The sequence below is a fragment of the Protopterus annectens genome, chromosome 2.part0 (assembly GCF_019279795.1).
Source record: "Protopterus annectens isolate FY-2018-M chromosome 2.part0, PAN1.0, whole genome shotgun sequence".
NCBI classification, from domain to species: domain Eukaryota; kingdom Metazoa; phylum Chordata; order Ceratodontiformes; family Protopteridae; genus Protopterus; species Protopterus annectens.
This window is the reverse complement of record NC_056728.1, coordinates 99833231-99850869: the sequence shown is the minus strand read 5'-3', so window position 1 is coordinate 99850869 and position 17639 is coordinate 99833231. Positions and strand designations below refer to the sequence as shown.

At 42.4% G+C, this 17639-nt stretch overlaps 1 protein-coding gene across 2 annotated transcripts in view; it reads left to right on the top strand.

Annotated features, from left to right (window-relative positions):
- The window catches only part of ASB18 (ankyrin repeat and SOCS box containing 18), a 332696-nt gene that overhangs the window by 188228 nt on the left and 126829 nt on the right, over positions 1–17639 (top strand). The gene's annotated exons all lie outside the window — the stretch shown is intronic.

Sequence of the window (17639 nt, the reverse complement as noted above, 5' to 3'; positions counted from 1 at the left end):
ATATAACAGCTAAGCTGATTTGGTACTGGTAAGCGCTGCCTACACTGTGTAAGTGCCCATACGTTTACACATAGCTCAATACTGCATAGCTTCATGCAAACCCACACAAACAAGCTTAAAGCAGCACAAAATGCCTTAACCACTCTGTATCCCACAGCCCTTGTTCTGCCCAGCAACAAAATGAGCAGCCCATGCAGGTCTTGAACCTAGGACCCTTTACACTGAAGTCACAGCACTTAACCACTATGCCATGACCACTGTGAAGACAGCTTTTTACCAATATAGCTGTTAGTACACATATTGAGTAGTATTGAACAATTGCCTTTAGTTCCTAAATTGTGTAGTCCTTGTTATTAATATGACTGTTGCATCACATATGTTGTTTTATCATAATGTGCACATAGCAGATACATACAGTGAGATACATCTGGGAGGGTTTACACAACCATGAGGTTTACTCATGACAGGAATATGGTCATATACATATAATAGGTCTATATATGTCTACATGCACATACATATGTATACGCATACATATGTCTGTATATACATCTATATAGTGCCACATATATATGGGCATGAGTACATCTCTTCGTATGTACATATATACATATATATAATATATATATATATATATATATATATATATATATATATATATATATATATATATATATATATATATATATATATATATATATATATATATATATATATATATATATATATATATATATATATATATAGATGTATGTCTATATAGCTATATATGTATGCACATCCTAGGTGTACAGATATGCCTAGTTATGTTTTATATATATATATATATATATATATACATATGTGTGTGTGTGTGTGTGTGTGTGTGTGTATATACATATATATATATATATATATATATGTATGTATATATATATATATATATATATATCACTATACGTGCATACATATCTATTCTGATATACCTACTACTGTCAATATATATGTAGATATCCCTACGTATATGTGCATATGTATCTCTATCTGTATATGTGTACACATATATTGCTCTGTAAATGTATATATCTGGGTGTTTATATGTATGTATATATATATATATATATATATATATATATATATATATATATATATATATATATATACAGACATATCCATCTATATATGTCGATATGTATATGTGTATATATCTATATAGATATCTGGCTAATTATATATACATATATTTTCACCATATGCCCTGAACATGGAGTGTAGCCCTTCCTCAGCCCCTAGAGTCCCAACTCCGTAGTGCAAGGGGATGTCAGGTGTGTATAGCAGGTATATTTGTAGACTATTGCTACTGTCATAGGGATTGTCTTCACAGACATGGTGTGTGTGGGAGGTCACATCTCCTTTTAAAATGTGCGCCATTGTCTACTGACAGGCATCCTAAGGACATCATAGTACAGTACCGCTGCTAGCAGGTAATGCTCCTGTGGACTACAGCAGAGATATTGGCTAAATATGTGGACATTCTGACACACTCTGGACAGTTCAGAGGTGTAAACAGAACCCCTTAGTGCAAGACATGTGGACCAAGCCTGACAATGTGGATGTTAACAGTCATGTAGATGGGTATAACACGTAACAACTGGTATACATTTGCCCCCATAGGTTGTGCATTCACACACCCCTGTCTGTCCTGACACATAATAACAACTGGTACAGAGGTGCCATGGCCACATACTACTCACTACATCATCCCACTGCTCTGTATGACATACTTGACTGTTAAGTGAGGACCAGCAGCAGTACATCTGGCAAGTATCTGGACATGACATCTCACTGGGTACATACACTAAGCTGCTAGGCATGTAACAAAGCACTGTGTAGGCTACAGGCAGACTGGCTCAATACTGGCCTACATTTCCTATGGGGGAATGCACATGTACCTGCATATGTAGCAGGCTCTACAGGCATGTCACAGCACAGAGTACAATACATCAGTGTGAAAGTGCATAACCACAGCCAATGTGAACAGAGCCACAGCCACGTATGGTAAGCTAGCGTTATATTACAGTATATGGACTATTTGTTCAACACCATCCTCATATGTGCCACTCACACACTAACCCTACATATACTGGGCCACTACACAGTGTGGTCCGATGCCTGTCTGTGGTATGGGACATGTGTGTGTATGGCCCTACAAACATGTAAGCTGATAGGGTAACATACAGTGGAGCAGCATGTAACATCAGATAGAATGGGACCAAGAACAATGAAATCTACCACAGTCTGTACACAGGCCAAAGTACATATTATCAATACACACACTGTCAACATTCACCTTACGTACACAGACCTCAGTACTGTACACACAACCACAGAATGTCCAGGTGATGTCATCAGATATAACCCCTACTATACATAACATGTGTAGCAGTCTGATATCTCACTGGCTTGTTATCACTTATGATGTCACTAATTATGGTGTACAGCACATATGCACCTCTTACTGCATGACATATGTACAAAGGTTGACAGAGTTGTGGCTGGAGGCACATACATAGGGCCAATATTGATATGTTGCTGTGATAACCTCATACATTTACTGTTGTAATAAGGTTTGTTGCAACATATGTCCTATGAGGGATATGAAGTCAGTAACTCTCACGGCTGTCACCATCTACAGACTGCAATCCTCACACTACCTTCTGCAGTCCACAGATAGGTGCTCTGTGGGTAACACATGAAACAAAAGGCACCACACACTGCCCAGTCTGCAGATGACCCTACAGATGGGGTTCCCTCATAAACCTAGCACTGACATGGCAGTTATTAAAACATGTGGGACAGCCATATCCACACACACCCTGTTAAACCATTACTCCAAATGCATTATAGCAGCACTTACAGTCTGTAGTCAGGTCAGGCACATCCCACTCCTGTGTGTTGCCCTGTTTCTGCAGTGTATGTTGTTAGAGGTAAATCCCCAATCCATCTGAGATGCTGTTTGCCAAACAGAATGATTTCCTGCTCACAGTGAATGAAAAGGCCCAACACCAACATGATGTTCCTAGATATTGGAGTGTGTTTCCATGCAACTGGCAATGGGAATATTACCACAGCTGTTCCATATGCAATCAGCTAGAGGAGGGCTGCAATTCGTGCAGAGGCCATCAGCTGATCATGAGCATCAATTAAAATACACATGCTGCTGCCTAAGCAAAGCAGGTGTAGGTCTCCACATCCACCAGAGAGGGAGTGAGAGAGGCAGACAGAGGCAAAGTAAATTCAGGGAGGGGTGGGAGAGTAAAACTTAAGCATATTTTTGTCATGCACCTACCAGCACAGGGTATCAAACCCTTGATGACTATGTAGTGCTATCACATTTCTATGCATTTATCGGGTGCACCAAAAAGGTTACATGTTGAGGAGTCCTCAAAACGTATATGTGATGGTGAGTGGCATCTGCAACAGGAATATGGTAGCTATACGGTAGGTATAGTACACGTGCCTGTCCGCATGAACAGGTGCCAGTATCAACACAGCCATACTCTCACAGGGACGCACACACATTGACACACATGGCAGGGCCAGGAATACAACTCATCACTAGTGAGATTGCCACAACACATTACTGTGCAGGTATCACATGCACCACAGGGGTCATACAGAGGTTATATGGGCAAAGAGTATGTGGAGGTGTCTCACATTGGCAGCATGCTTCAGTATGCCAATGGGGATTGTAGGAATGTGAATGTGATCACACACACACACCCACCCACACCCACACACACACACACACACACACACACACACACACACACACACACACACACACACACACATGGTGCTAGTACTGACATGCATTGGTGCATTGCTTCACGGGTGTATGATGGGTATACCTTGGCATCAGCCCACATGACAATGGTCGATTTTGTGGCTCAGGGGTGTATTTTCTGGATTTGCCCACACAGGTGGGTATTGTATTCACCATCCAGTCACCTGGGTGACTACTGTGTGTGGCCAATGCTGTGCATTGCTTGTCATGTATGTGTTCCTTAGTCCATGATATGGACAGTGTCTGGGATGTGCACACCTCCCACAGGCATGCACAGTGATATGTGGAACTGTACCTGGGGTGTCTGGCCCATGTTGTGAACACAGATTATCATCAGATGTTCCAGTCCTGGGCTCATGTGGTGGGAACTGGTAATGGACAGCAGGTTTACCCTGCACCTACATTGGTAGCATGATACCGGCATTCCCTAGTGTCAGTGGCATCTGTCCATACAGGGCATGTTTTCAGGCATGGTATGTCCTTTGTGGGTCACATTTGATGGCACCACAGGTGTTGCAGGTGTCCAGTGGGGAACATGGGGAAGGTGCACTGTCGGCATGTGCATGCCTATTGGACAGATGGACAAGGTGCCATACCCTCTGTAGGCCCACTGCAATCACACCATGATTACTATCGTGGGCAATATGCAGGGTACTACCAACATAGCGGCTGTTGCCTAGGCAAGTGTGTTTGTGTATAAGACATGGGTTGAGAGTGCTCTCTGGGTAACACTAGGGTTGCTAACTTTGTTTGCCTGGCCTTGATGTCATATGTAGGGGTATGGATTTGCACCCCAGCCTCTCGGCTATTTCACATCTGTTATCCTTGTATGGTGGGCATTGTGATATATACTAGGGGCCACCATATAAGAAATTTGCAATACCCACTCCACATTGAGCCCAGCTGTTACACACTCGCAACCATCTCCACACAGGATATGAGCTACAAACACAGACACACACACCTGTCATGTCTGGGATTAGAACTCCTATCTAACTAGTTTATTACACTACAGCACTATTCAGTTATAAGACACGCCATGGAGATTACTGGAGTACACCTTCCCCAAAGGTGTATTTCACAATGAATGACATCAGCAGGAATGCCAAAGTAGGGCATTTGAATTGTAGTGAGTGTGGGGAGGCTAAAATTCATTGCTCCCTACACAGACAATGAAACACACACAAAGCATCCACAACCGACATGTGTGGGAATAGAGCCCTTACCAGATTTCTATATCACACTACAACACAAAGCTGTTATAGGACGCACCATGGGGATTACTGGGTCACTCCTTCCCCAAAGGTGTATTTCACAATGAATGACATCAGCAGGATTGCCAAAGTAGGGCATTTGAATTGTAGTGAGTGTGGCTAGGCTAAAATGCATTGCTCCCTACACAGACATTGAAACACACTAAAACATCCACAACTGACATGAGGCGAATAGAACTCCTACCAGAGTTCTATATCACACTACATCATGAAGCTGTTATAGGACACACCACGGGGATTACTGGAGTACTCCTTCCCCAAAGGTGTATTTCACAATGAATGACATCAGCAGGATTGCCAAAGTAGGGCATTTGAATTGTAGTGAGTGTGGCTAGGATAAAATGCATTGCTCCCACCACAGACAGACACATACACACAGTTGCCATGTCTGGGATTAGAACTTCTACCTAACTAGTTCATCACCCTACAGCAGTACACAATTATAGGACACACCACAGAGACTATTGGGCTACACCTTTCCGAAAGGTGTATTTCACAGTGTATGACATCAGCAGCCTTGACACAGTAGGGCAATTGAATTGTAGTGAGTGTGACTAGCCTAAAAAGCATTGCTCTCTACACAGACGGTGACATACACACACACACACACACACACACACACACACACACACACACACACACACACACACACACACACACACACACACACACACACACACACACAGTTGCTATGTCTGAGATTAGAACTCCTACCTAACTAGTTTATCAGACTACATCAGTACGCAGTTATAGGATGCGCCACAGAGATTACTGGGCTGCAGCTTTCCGAAAGGTGTATTTTACAATGTATGGCAATAGCAGCCTTGACAAAGTAGGGCATTTGAATTGTAGTGAGTGTGACTAACCTAAAAAGCATTGTTATCTACACAGACAGTGAAACACACACACACAGTTGCCATGTCTTGGCTTAGAACTCCTACCTAACTAGTTTATTACACTACAGCAGTATGCAGTTATAGGATGCACCACAGAGATTACTGGGCTACAGCTTTCTGAAAGGTGTATTTCACAGTGTATGACATCAGCAGCCTTGACAAAGTAGGGCATTTGAATTGTAGTGAGTGTGACTAGCCTAAAAAGCATTGCTCTCTACACAGACACACACACACACACACACACACACACACACACACACACACACACACACACACACACACACACACACACACACACACACAGTTGCAATGTCTGGGATTAGACCTCCTACCTAACTAGTTTATCACACTACAGCAGTACGCAGTTATAGGAAGCCCCACAGAAATTACTGGCCTACACCTTTCACAAGGGTGTATTTCAAAGTGTATGAACTCAGCAGGCTTGTCATAGTACAGCTATGGGGAGGGTGGTGTGTATGTGTGGGCCATAACCCATTCATCTAGAGGTTGACACACCACATGTGGGCACACGCAGGGTTATATTCCAGAGGTATGTGTATACAGCTGCTAGATGACTACTTCCTTGTACAGTCATGTTACACAGCTAGCACTTGCACCACATAGTCTGTAATGCTGACAGATACCAGTGGCTAAGATCTACAGTGAGTGACATCCAAACCTCATGTGGTTGTAGCCATTTGGCTGTGTGCTGGGTGGGATAGGCCTCATAATGGATGGCTCCTTGTGACAGTCACTCTCTTCCACACATCTCTGTACATCTACTTTTGGCTTATTATAGTGTGTTGTCCTTGGATATATGTCTGTATTCCTATCCAGTGTGTGTGCAAAGCATGAGTGCTGCATACTGAGGAATGTCTGCACTAACATCTGCAATTGCCAGATATGTCTGGTCCACTGTTGTTTGCAGACATGGCCTTCATTTGTGTGTGAGCATGCCCAGTATGACCTTTTGGTATGTTGTTGGCTGACATTGCCTTCATTTCTTTAAGTGTGTGAACATGCCCAGTATGCCCTTCTGTGGATCGATTCCAGGTAGTTTGTACTGCAGTTCAGACCTTTGTGTTGTACACCTACAGGTAGCATACTATTTCTGCAGGGTATCCATCAATCATTTGGCAATATGGGGACAAACTGTGCAGGGGATAGTGTGTACTGTAGGTGATTGTGTCTGTGCTGCTTCAGCTGCATGGTACTCCTGTTAGCAGAGATATTCAGACATGTGTACTGTTATATACAGTGATGTCTTCTGTCCTCATGTACTGTCAGGTGGACATTCTTGCTCACAGTGATGACTTGGAGGACAAGGGGGACTGCAGCTGTGTCCAGTATTATGGGCAGACACCTACATATTCATGGTAAGTTATGTCATTCTCAGGGGGAGCTGCAGACACTTGGTGCTGGGTTTGTGTATCCAGTTCAGCACCTTGGTACAGTGCCGGCAGAGGATCCCATACTTGTCCGCCCATCAACATGGCAGTATGGCCTTATCTTGCTGTGGCAATGCCTCACAACTGTACAGATTTGCACAGATTAGCCAGTGGCAGGGGCCATGGGTCAGGACATTTACCCTATTGTGGTGTATGGGCAAGTGTGCAACCACCCATTTATGTGTTTGCAGCCAGGGATAGTGTGTGCACACAGCTTGTTGTCGGACCATGCACATTCCATGCTGCCCATGCTCCCACACCCCCCCTGTTATTCTAACCTCTTCCATACATTATGCATACATTCTCTGATACTTTCCCTAAGGGTATCACCACATCACTGGTGTGTGTTAGTGTTGGTCCACAGTTCATGCAGTGGGACATGGTGGACATGTTACTGTGGTTTCTCCACATGGCCTTGCATATGGCTTATGTGGGGTGTGTTATGTTGTTATTTGGGTGTCCATGACATAACATGCATTGGCAGTGCGTGTGAAACATGGGCCTTTGGCAGGTGCCTGTGGGGCATTAGGTGTTGGTGCAGGCCAGATGTGGCAGGCCATTGCATTCTGTCAGTCCTACAGTCTGAGACCACCATACAGTATATTCCCCTGGGGTGACAGAGTAGGTGTGATAGTTGTTCATGCCAATACCTTCTATCAGTCTTGATCAGGTGGTGTGGATGCTGGCAGGGTGCTACCTACAGCTAGGGACACACCTGCATGGGACACCTGCACTACATGCTGCATTATTCCGCTATTGCCATATACAGGCGAGGTCTTACTGTACCCATTCCCCACAATAGGGATATTACCAGAGAGGTGCCTGTGGTGGTATTTGTGTGGCTAGGTGCATGTGTGCTAAGGACACTACTTGCATCTGACACACAGATATGCATGGGGCATTACAGTTATGCTGGCATGTGCAGGTACATCAACTGATTCCCACTACATCAGTCCTACCTCCTTTCTGATCTGCAGGTGTCCAGGCAGACATCACCGGTATCCCCTACTACAGGTCCAGTTACTGTGATGCATACCTATATGTACAAATCCAAGGGTATCTCCATTTCACAGTGACACAATATATACTGTATGTCTGGGGTACTTTTCCCTATGTACTGCTTGTATAACTAGCCAAACAGTCATGTCATGTTAGTCTTTCAGATGGTGACACATATTACCACCATACATTTACAATGGCTTACTGCAAGCATGTGTTATCCTGGTGGGGATTGTCTTTGGAACTGCAGTCATGAGGGCTCGTCCCTGTTATCAGCAGTAGTGGGCAATGGCCACCAGGTCTTACCTCAACATGCATACATACTGACCACTCTCACACATTATGAAACACACACCATCCTAACATACACAGACCTGCATATTGTGCAAATGCTACAACCTATCCTGCTTCCTTGGCCACCTCTGGGCATCTGTGCTCCACTTGTATTATACCTACTCATACATGTTACTACATTTCTACACAGGATTGGGGGGGGGGCACACCTGAGTGTCACTACATTTCTACACTGGATTGGGGAAGGGGCAGGCCTGTCTGTTTCCACATGTCTACATAGGCGTGGGGGGGGGGGCACACCTGACTGTTACTACATTTCTACATAGGATTGTGGGGGGGCACATCTGACTGTTTCTACATTTCTACACCGGATCAGGGGGGGCACACCTGACTGTTACTACATTTCTACGCTGAATTGGGGGTAGGGGCACACCAGAATGTTTCTACATGTCTACATGGGAGTGGGGGGGCACACCTGACTGTTACTACATTTCTACATTTCTTCATAGGGTTGTGGGGGGACACAAATGACTGTTTTTGCATTTCTACACAGGATTGGCGGGCACACCTGACTGTTACTACATTTCTACACAGGATTGGGGGAGCGACACACCTGACTGTTTCTATATGTCTACATGGAAGTGGGGGGGCACACCTGACTGTTACTACATTTCTACATAGGGTTGTGGGGGGACATACCTGACTGTTTTTACATTTCTACACAGGACTGGGGGGGCAACCCTGAAAGTTTCTACATGTCTACATAGGATGGGGGGATACACCTGACTGTTTCTACATGTCTACATGGGAGTGGGGGGGCACACCTGACTGTTAAATTTCTACATAGGGTTGTGGGGGGACACACCTGACTGTTTTTACATTTCTACACAGGATTGGGGGCACACCTGACTGTTTCCACATGTCTACATAGGATGGGGGGGCACACCTGGCACTTGCACACATTTGCTATGACTGTACTGGTATGTCAGGTACTCCATTTCATTCTGTATTCTAACCTATCATACTGACTAGAGGCATATCAGTGTACTACAGGCATCCCTTTTACTGTATGTGTGAGTTAGGGAGAGGTGTCATTCCCTGGGTCCGTACTGTGTCAGTGTATGTGCTATGCATTGCCTCTTTGCCAAGGCCAGGGCATACTGGACATGCCTCCATCTGCCTACTGGGGCAGGCTCAGGTTGTTTCTCCTCTGAGTCACTCTCTGCCTGTGCAGGCCTTGGCATTGGTGGGGGGTTGTGTGGCCCTGCCCCGTGCTGTTCCTGCTGCAGCTGTTTCCACAGAATCATATTGTGTAGCATGGCAAATACCATAACAATTTGAGTACATGTAGCTGGTGAGTACTGCAAGGCTCCACCTGATGTATCCAGACACCGGAACCGTGACTTGAGCATTCCAAACCCATGCTCTATTATAAGTCTGGTCTGTGCGTGTGCCTCATTATGGTATTCTTGTTCAGGTCTGATGGGTGTCATCAGCCACAGCTCCATTGTGTAACCAGCATCCCCTACTAGGTGACCATAGGAGATGTCTCAATTGGCAAATCTCTGGTACACCTGCATTAGATGCCAAATGTGGGAATTGTGATAGCTTCCAGGGCAGCCAGCACACACATTCATTATAATCCCCTGGGCATCGCACACAACCTGGCAGTTGATGGAGCAGAGGCCCCTGCGGTTGATGTAGGCCCTACCCTGATCACTGGGTGGTGCTTTGATGCATATGTGCATGCAGTCTATAGCACCCACTACCTCAGGGTATTCTGCTATTTGGTGGAAGAGACACATATTGCTGGCCAACACCTCACGGGTGTTGAGGAAATATATGTGCTCACTGGCATGTGCTGACATGGCATCCAGGAACTGGTGGAATACTCTGGATGCTGATGCCTGTGAGATCTCCATGATATCCCCAGTTGAGCTTTGGAAGGTTCCTGTGGCTAGTATTTCTAGACCTATACATACCTTGGTATCCACTGGGATAGTTCGCTGTGTCAAGCGTGGCCGGCACAGCTCAACAATTTGCTGTAGGAGGTCCATGTCCACCCTATAGAGCTCCACTATCTCCCGCTCATGTAGCCCCTGGTAGGTCACCCTGGGTCTGTACAGTCTTCTCCATCTCCTCACTGTGGGGTGATCGGTAGCATTCACATCCTCACTACCCTCAGCCTCTTGCACATGTTGTTCTATGTTGCCTGCTGCAGACCCTATCATAATTTGTAGTTTTGTTTGTTAAAAGTTCCCCGCTTGTATACACCGGTTGTGTAGAGTATGGGAAAAACCAGAGGGGAAGGTGTTTGCATAGTTTATAGTAGTGTTCTGGGCTGGGCTGGTCTGCTGCCTGTGTAATTGGCTGATTCTGATACATTTCACCTGCCAGCTATGCTAGTTCTCCTTGACTAGCTTACTACTGCTGTTTTCCCTTCCCATTGCCTTCCTGTTTAAGGCCGGGGGTGCACTGGGCAAACAGAGTGCTCAAATGTGCACAGAGCTGCTATTTCCTGGTTTAACTTTTTTTTTTTCCTTTAAAACCCGGTGCGCAGCACGCACAACCACTTAGGCAATGTAGAGTGCTAAGCAGATTCAGACAAACCCCCTTGCTTAGCTGTGCTTAGCTTGGAGCAAATCTGAGCCACAGGGTTCCAATCCACTTACAGTATGCCTGACACACCCCTATGATGTCAGCTAACTCCTAGGCTTGCACCAAGCTATTCCTATTTTTACACTGTTGAGACTTGACTAGCATGCTGGGGAAATCTGGGATTCACTATCATTCCCCTCATTTGCGTAGGATTGCCTGTTAATGCATAGTTACATGTCTCACACTGAGCCTCCCCCCTTAGCAACTGCTACTCACTGGCCATGTTGTCTTCTGCCTGCCATTGACTTTCATGGCAGAATAGTGATTTTAGTTAGAATCTTTATTTTAGGTTTATTTTTTTATTTTCCCCCCGATCCCATTTGCACGCGGCTGTCCTACGCTTAAACAGCCAAGATCGGCTAAAAAAAAATAAAAGTTGATTTTTTAATTTTTTAAGCTGTTTGCAATGCCAATGGCCTTATACTTGGCCATTGGCATGCTTCCTGACTGATATGCAGCCTATATTTGGAGCTGTCACGGCTCCTTTTTGGATTTTGCAGAAATGCACTCGGTTACTAAATGAGTACATTTCTGTAGATTACACTAGTCCTGCACGGCCGGTTTCAAGCTTCCTGCATCACAAATTCACCTCATTTGCATGGATTTCTCCTGAAAATGGGGTGATTTGCATACAGGGGCTTAGTCCATGCAGGACTAGTGCAGGAGCTCTCGTGCACGCCCCTGCAAGCTATTCCTAGATCGCACGGCAGACATATTGCCTGCTAAAGCTCCTGCACTAATCCTGCATGCCGTGCAAGCTTGTAGAATCTGGGGGCATATTTGGGCCATTTCTTACTGCTCTTTATAACTACTACACTGCCATTTAAAAAGTACAAGCCATTGAGTCAGTGCTGCAGTTTCAGCTTCGGCAGTTGCAAATATTTCACAAAGACACATCTTGGCCATCTTTCCTTAATACTAAATACACAGCTATTGTGTATGTTAATGTTTTACTTTTATATTAGCCTATTTATTGTCTAAATACAATAGCTATATTGCCAGGAGGGCCTTGTTGTTTCCCTCACAGCATCTGCTTTTTGGTTATCAGCTTTCCGCAACCTTTTTTCCCCCTTACACTTTTGCTCATGTTTCTCCTATATTTTATCTTCAAATACATAGATTTGCTTAAAAATAAACTTTCCCACCCCACTACCCCTAAATTTATCTCTAGCTAACCACACCTCTTTTTCAGACATAACCAATCACTTCTTTAGATCCTCCTCTCTCCTTATCAAGAATTCACAAATCATTTTAAACCTCTCCCACCCATTATTACTCTTATTAGCTCAGTATACTTTTTCCTTTCTGTTGCCCATACAATAAAGACTCCTATGTTCTTTCACAACCCACCCTCTCATCCTACTTTTACTTTTCTTACTTCTTTTCATTATCTCCCCTCAAATCTTATTACTTTTCAAGACTCATTATGTTACCTACATCACTACTAACCCAACACCCATTTCTAAAAATCCTATGTTTTAACATTGTTAATCTCTCCACACGTCTTCCTTTATTATCTTACATGCTTTCACACCCCCACTAACCTCCATCAACTCCCTCCATTCTTCAACTGCTATAGTACATCCCAAAAGCTCCCTTTATAATCTTTATATTACATCCAGTCTTCAGAACACTACTCACACAGCCTTTTTTCCACACAAATTCAAAAAGCTTATCTCTAAAGTTGAGCCTATCTTAACAAAGTATAAACTATTGCACAAATACATAAAAACAATACTCACCATATGGTCTAAGTCACAATTGAGTGGTGATATCTACCCCAACCCTGGCCCTCAAACGACTCAAAACATAACTTCTATACACTCCCCTATTAACTCCCCTACCATCCCCTCTTATCGCAAAGAACACTCTCTTCTCTTCCTCAGTATAAACCTAAGAAGTGTTCTAAATAAAGTTCATGATCTACATGCCTTACTAGAAGTATACCCTTGACATTTCCGTTTTGACTGAAACTTGGCTTAAACCACATATTACAGACAATAAAGTCCTATCCCTTGGTTTGACCATAAAACTAAATGAGATGGTGGTGTAGCCATAATGTTCAAACAAAATTTAACACTATAACTTATTAACACTAATCTTCTTTCATTTCATAATGCCAAAATTCTTCTCACTAAACTAAACATTAATAAAAGCAAGAGTTTAATCATTCTAGGTATTTACATACCCTCAGGTGAAAATTCTACTACAGTTGAATATATCCTCCACTGGCTTTCCTCAACCTATCATCAGGAAATTATCATAATGGGAGACTTTAATATAGATTAGGCCACCTATGACACAAATAATCATTCAAACTTTATTAATATGCATGGTTTCTATCAGCTAATAAAATATCCCACAAGAATATGTAAAGCATCTAATAGACACTAATTTCTGGACTGGATTCTAACTAACAAATCCCTTTCTTTGCTTCAAGCAGATTGCCTCCCAAAGAACATCAGTGACCATCTGCCAACTTTTTTTGCTTAGATATAATCTTACTCCACCTAGACAAACAGTCTTTCAACTTATCCGTAATAAAATAAACTTCAAGAGACTTCTCAAATTAATACCTAAAATATTACTGCTGGAATAGCCTACAAAAGGGCATAATTTCTGGTCATCTTTTTTCTAGTTCCCAGGCCAAAACCCCCATTACTAGAAGCTGGCAGCATTTATCATCTACCTGTAAAAATATACAGGCAAGGGCTTTTGCTGAGATCTTTGGCAGATGCTGGAAGTCATAAAACAATTGCATTCCTTCATGCTTCAAAAGTAGCAATTAGTTCACTCCAAGGAAAATACAGAAAGCTTCTTAGTACAGACTTTGTGTCTCTAGCTGCATAGCTGCATTGAAAACTTGAGAGATAGCCTCTTTTTTGCATAGCCTATAAAGTAATTTAATTTCAGATATTTTTCTAAAGTTTGCTGGACTGACGTTAACCCTCCAATTTCCTCTGTTAAGCATATACATTTAAACAGTTGCAATAGTGCAGGTACATTTCTGTTCTCTTCCAGTACGGCACACTGTGGTTACATTTCAAACACAGCACTCTGCAAATACCTTTTCAACACCCACATCTGTACAAGCAGTTTGATATACACATGACATACAGTTCTAATATATTTGTAACACAAACATCTTGTATAAAGCATTTCGATATTCAGCATTGACATATAATTATTTACAAAATTCCAGCTAGCTGTGCTGGCAGTATCTCCTTTTTTCACAAAGGCATCTATGATGTCTGCAGATATCTGATCCTGCAGGGTATGCTGAATCAAAAGGAAACCCAATTATCTGTGGAGTGGTAATTCAAACAACATAGAAAAGTAATGGACAGTCTATTGTTAGTGTACCATAACATCAATAGTTACATGAACTGCCACAACAGCTCCATTTTAAAGTTTGTTTTATGTGTGTGTTTTGCTTGTTTATTTTATTTTGTTTTATTTTAGCAGTTACAGCATCATACATCTACAGTAATAAAACACTGGAGTTGTACCATCTGTATGAATACTGCATTATGCTGTTAGGTGATTTGAAAGACTCAAATTCTGCAGGTTTTTAAATGCTATAAGGCAGTAAGTCTAAAGTTAGCATCTCTGACTTATTTTCACTACAGCAACTGCCTTAAGATGACCATTCTGTTTCTTATATTTAAAAATGCACAGAAAGTTGGTGGGTCCTGGGTTCAATCCCCAGACAAGGGACTGCTCTTTTCCCCATCCTGTTTGGTTATTTTTTATTTACATTGAATTTCTCTGATAGTTTAGCACAAATGGTTAAGGCAGGGATGGCTTGTGATACTGAGTGTTGGGCTGCAACCCCCCCCCCCATTTAAAAAAGAAAAGGTATTAAAGTTAGAAAGTTAAATAGTATTTTTAAATTAAAAATAATATTCAACTTTCTGACTTTCTCTTCTGTTTTTGGTGCTTGGAACTCCAGTTATGTGCATACACAGAGTTCCAAGGAAAGCAGAAACTAAAAATGAATTGGAGGCTCACCAGGCTGTTTTCAAAATAGTGAGACATTACAGTTACTCCACTAAGCACTGCACATCTGCATACATGTTGAGGACTTCAAAAACATTGTTCAGCAAGCATCTCACCAATCAGCTCAAACTGCCTCAGGTGACTGAGATTGAAAGTGAAAGAAATAAAGTAGGATTACAGAAGCACTAGTGCAGCAGCAGCAAGTTTATTTATTTGATTTTCCCCTAAAGAATAATATATATTTATTTTGACAGCACTATGACTTCTACTACCAACATGTGGAAAAGTAATTTATTTGTGTGTGTGTGTGTGTGTGTGTGTGTGCGTGTGTGTGCGTGTGTGTGCATGTGTGTATGTGTGTGCGCGTGTGTGTGCGTGTGTATTTGTGTGTGTGCGTGTGTGTGTGCGTGCGTGCGTGTGTCTGTGTGTGTGTGTGTCTGTGTGTGTGTGTATTTGTGTGTATGGGATAGGTTAAAATACATTTCTGTGGCCAATTGCTATTATTTTCATGTTATTGCAATCTAATATCTGAGGTATACACGATCAGTAAAGCTGCTGGACACTATGCTGTCCATGGATGAAAGCAATTGACACTGTTTTCATTTACTTTTATGCTATCATTATTCTGGCTTTGCAGAAGTAGGGTACATTTGTGTGAAGCCATCTGGAATACTTTACTGTGTTTTATTATTTATACAATTAGATGTTTGGGATGTGCACAGTCAATAAAGTGGCTATAATTAATGAGTATGGGTACTGTCTGTGATGAAAATGACTGTTTGTGGGGGATGTAGTTTATCTAAAAGTAGCAAGCTGGTCATAGTTTTTTTTTCCATTTTCCATCAAGTACAGACACTAGCATTGTACACAATAAATGGATGTCTGTGACAGTCTGGTGAGAATGTGTGTAATAGAAACAGATTGTTGTCTCAGTAGTGAGTAGAGTTGACATCTAACAGTGTTTGCTTCTTTGGTTGAGCTTTTGGCTCTGTTTCCTTCTCTATGGAGTCTGCATGTACTCCCTGTCTCTATTTCAGTTTTATCCATGTGCTTGGTTTCTTCTCCTGGACAATCAGCTGTATAATATATGCCTTTGGCCATGTGTGCTTTTACTTTCATTGTAGTCAAACACCAGAGGGGCACACAGAAGATGACTATCTTTTTGGAGGGGTAGCAGTAGCATAGGTGTGCAATAAGATCCTGACTACATTATATTTGGTGGGCAAGCACCGAGGATTGTATATTAAAAGGACACCTGTATAAAAAACATGGTGGAAAGGGATTGCGTTATTGAGTATAGAGGTAGAATGTTAAAATGTGGAAAATGCACAGAATGTAAATACATTCTAGAGGTAGAATCTGTGCTGCTTTATAACCAGTTGAAAAATAAATAATGTTGTAACACCAAAGGGGTGGTTTATTTAGCATTGTGTCAGCAATGCCCAGCTTTCTATGTAGGAAAAACAACAAGGAGTTTTCGTACTAGAATATATCAACATAGTTACAGTATAAAAAATAGAGATTGTAATAATGTCCTTGTCGGACATCTTGCAGCTCATAATCAGCATTCATTTAAATTTATGATAATTGATCATGTTGATCTTGGACAGAGGGGTGGTTCTTTGAACGAGTTTTTAGAATTAAAAGAGTTACAATGGCAGCTTAGATTAAAAGCTGCGACCCCCCCCCAGGTCTAAATGATCCATGTTCCATTAACAGTATTTTAAAATTGAAAGATAGATCAGAAAGGTAGAAACATATATATTTTTATAGCTTTTTAATAGCAACTGTGTGTTTTACAGTTTAGTTCATTATGTAATTGTTGAATGTGGAATTTTCTAATGTTGTTGCTATAATTGAGGTCTATATTAAAATCACGAAGAACATTACATCGCATGCCTCTTCATCAACACAGAATGCTTCTTCACCGACACATAAAGACCGAATGCACAAAACCACGAATGGTCAAAACAGTGATTTATTTCCCTGGGAAAGAAATCGCTAGTACCAAACACACACACACTATTTAAAACATAAACTGGGGTCCTTTGCCCACCACACCCCCCAATGTGGGGGGCTGTGCCCTTCACACCCCCCCAACTAAATATGCCAACTCCAAGATTGAACTACAGTGGGGTAAAAGGCAATGCTATGGCTCAGGCCGAGTGACTTTTCTTCCTGGGAAAAAAATCGCTGGCCTAAGCCTTCGCTATTTTCAGACTTCAGTCTTTATGTGTTGGTGAGG